This window comes from Echinops telfairi, unplaced genomic scaffold (assembly GCF_000313985.2).
Source record: "Echinops telfairi isolate 266 unplaced genomic scaffold, ASM31398v2 ScPeMD7_1713;HRSCAF=2227, whole genome shotgun sequence".
Lineage (NCBI taxonomy): Eukaryota > Metazoa > Chordata > Mammalia > Afrosoricida > Tenrecidae > Echinops > Echinops telfairi.
Window position 1 is genome coordinate 14,072,644 of NW_022105611.1, and position 3,919 is coordinate 14,076,562.

The following is a 3,919-nucleotide window of genomic DNA, read 5'->3' on the forward strand; positions in this document are numbered from 1 at the left end:
ATTTCCATTTCTCCTGAGTTCTCAATATCTCACAAGGACTTTGGGATAGAGAAGAACTTCCCCTGTGGGTTTCCAAGACTATAAGTCCTTATAGGAGTAGAAATCCTCATCTTTTCCCTCAGAGGGACTGGGAGTTTTGAACTGCTGACCTTGAGGTTAGCAACCCCGCCATAGCCCACTATGCCACTAGGGTTGCTGAGCCAAAATTGACTCCAAGGGAGTGAGTTGGGTTTGGATTTGGTTTTTTAAGTAACTCTCTGAACGTTGCCCTTGTATAAATGTTGCCCTTTTGATCTCAAATGGTTGATTATATTCTAACCTGTACATGTCCCACTAGTATTATTGCTTCCTCTGGGACACTTATCTATTGCAGGCGTGAAAATTGAATCCCAAGATTAGCTCAGTTCCACATTGAAAGGGTGGCGAAGGGACTAAGGCCCATAGTCTTGGGGAATCTCACCAGTCTCGATTCTCTCAGTAAACCTGGTTTCTCCTATGATTTTGAGTCTTGCTCAACATTTCCCCCATTCTATCTAGGACATTCAAATGCGATCCCTGTCAGAGAAGTCTGTAGTAGTAGCCTGGCCCCATCCGGCTTTTCTCGTCTCAGAGTTGTGGAAATTGATGCTCCTTCCTTCCACCAGCACATCCAACTAATTGTTTCCATATACCTCTGTTTTCATTACTTTCCCCCCTCAAAACAGGGATAAACCAGTAGTTGCACTTTAGATAGCTGCTCGTGAGCTTTTAGGACGCCGACTTACAAGACTAGGATATAAAATATGGTTTTTATGAACTATCTTAGACCAACTGACCCCCAAGGAAGTACTTATAGGCTGGCCTTTGCTACCCTCAAAGGTTAAACAGGTGTGTGATCCTGATTGGAAGACGAACAAACAAACAACTCTCGTGCAACTTCTCTAGCCGTTTTCTTATCAATGCCATTTTCCAAGATGATCTCTTTGGCATCCAAGAAAAAAGTCATCAGTCACCTTCAGAGCTGGCTTCTCTGCCTTGAAGTTCACTGGCCCAGCAGATCCCTGGGAAACCACACTTTGGGTTCAGAACCCTCTGAGGGCGCAGTAATGAGTCTCACACACCTGTGTTACCGAGAGACCTGGCCAGCAGCCGCCCACGGATCTGACGCCTGCTTAACATGTTTCACTTGGAGTAAACTCATGTAGGTGTGAACTGAAACCCTGATAGCAATACCTTTTTTTTTTTTTAGTTTACCCTCATCTGTATTTGTACAGCTAGGCAGCAGTAAACAATAAACAATAGCTATTATTAGTGCCATTACTCATAGAAAGAAGTCCATAAAGTTTGTATAAAAGCTTCATAAAGCATAGTATACCCATCAAAGCTTAAATAACATATAATGTGGTGCAGGCATTATTGTCAATTCTTTCTCACCAAGGAAGTAGACAATTCTTACCCAGATATTTACCAAGAGTTTCGACCATTTCTCTTTTTTCTTAGCCCTTGTATCGTTCTGGCATTTCATGTGTGTCACTGGTCCCTGCTGATGGACGCCCAGTACGTTGTCTGTGGACAGGTTACACTCTGTGATTAAGTGTTTACGCCAGTCATAGCTACAGATCTCTCCTGTTTCCAGGGGCGCAGGATTCCCTTTAAATGCAGAGTCTCCATTCACAGCACTAAAGTTCTGTTTCCCATGGATGGCTGCTGGCCTGTCAAGCTCTCCGCTCAATCCCTACTGCCCAATTGAGTATTTTCTGCCTCTTCAATGGTCTAGAGTCACCAGGAGTTGGCATTGAGTTGCCAGCAGGGCGCGCGTTTTTAAGTGTATGACATGTTATGATAGTAAATTACATGTACACCTCTATCTGTATACACAGACTAACATGTCCTTACACATGTGTGTATGCATTCATTATTTTTCTCCAATGTTTGCAGGAGCAATACATATTTATTTACATGCCCACAACACACTCTGTGATTTAAATCTCAAGTCAGCATTTTCTATGTTGTAAATTTCCCTGTCTTAGAGATTTCTGGAAGGTTGAATTCATCGTAAAAGCCCAAGCAGGAATGGGGAGCTTGTAGCTGAGGTTCCTGGTGACACACGCACCTTCCTTTTCAAAATTGTTATTTCATGCAAATAAATCACTGATGGATAGCAATATGAATTTTCAAAGATTACTTTCTTTTTTTACTAGATCTTACCTTAGTAAAGTAAATTATCTTACTTTACTAGATCTTTCCTTAGTAAGCTAAATTATCTTACTTTAAAGATGATTTATTCTAGAATAACAGAAATGAGTTAAAGCCCCGAGCATGTGGGGAGCTGACTCCAAAAATATGACAACTCAAATGGAAAGTTCACCTGTGTCTCCACGTTGAAATGAGTTTTCCTTTACTCTCTTTGAAAATACATATTTCCTATTTTTCAACTAATTTTTACTGAGCACCTGCTGTGTGCCGAGCAGTGTGTCCAGACTGAGGGAAACCCTGAACGTACGTTCTTGCCCCAAATGGATTTTCCCATGATGAGGAAACTCTTAATCATTTTTTCTCTCTCGTGTTAATGAAACCCTGCGATTTATAGAATTTATTCGTATTCTTCAGTCTGAAGAGGACAAGAAAGCACAGTTCAATGCCAAGTAAATAGCCCAGCTCTGCAGTTTTAAAATATTATCCCTGGGTTTATTGTGCTGTGGAAAGCAGCGGTAACGGCGCGGTAACGTTACTTGTTTAGCACACTTCATGTTTAAGTGTTTCTCACACATTACTAGTGATGTCCACACAAACCCAAGGAGCATCTGAGGACGATGGGGAGGGGTGACTAGGAGATACAGCCAATGTGCCTCTAGCATTTAAGCCCTGGAGGCAAGTGCCCAGACCCGGCCTAAAAGGAGCATTCTCTTCCTGGCCAATCAAGTTTTTGTTTGATAAAATAAAATAAAACTAATCTTGCAAGTATTCGCTCTGTGTGGGAGAGAGAGAGAGAGAAAGCACGTGCTGTTGCCTGCTTCCTTTCATGCGTCGACTGTAAAGGAGATGGGTTAAAGAGTTAAAATGCACAATTGGTTTCAGAGAAGCTACCAGGCTTCCTTCTCCAAAATGACCGGCCTATGGACTCAAAGTGCAGGAAGTCCCTGTGACTCCTCCTATCTACTACGCGTGTGACCTGGGGCAGGTCTGTCAGTCTCTCTGAGCCCCCTCCTTTCCATCTATAAACATAGAAGCACACCGCCATCTAGTCAACGGCAAGTCATATCGACCCCATAGGGACTGTCCCTGGGGCAACCCAAAGTGTTGAGGCAAGTAAGGAAGTAGGAAACCTCATCTTTCTCCAGCTGAGAGGCTGGTGGCTTTGAACTGCTGACCTTGCTGATTGAAGACCAAAGTATTACCAAAGTACTACGCCACCAGGACACCTTATAAAGTTAAATATCTATAAAACCCTCGTGGCGTAGTGCTTATGTTTGGCATCTTTGAGGAACTCGAAACATGCTCCTTTTCAATATTCTTTGAATGTAGGATACAAAATGAAGTCTGAATATCAAGATCAGGACTGAAGGGTGGATGGGATAAGGTGTCTCAGCAAGATTCTTGTAGGACATTGCAATCTTCAAAGAATGAGCAGGCACGTTGCTTTGATAGGGAAAACATTCTGTGGCACAATTTGCCTGGCTTGTTTCTCACCAATACTGTTTTCTATCTTATTAAACATCGTCCTAATAAGTCCCCCATGATCATGCTGTGTCCTGTGAGAAGTGCTATCTTGATTAACCCTTTGGAGGCCCAAATAGTCACCAGAATGTTCTGAGCTGTCTTCTCTGCTTGCAGTTTAACTGGCCCACCACAGCCCCTCAGAAGCCAATGTTTTGATTGGACCTGTGAAGGCACTTTAATGAGACTAAGATAAATATATTGAGAGAACAAGTATATTACA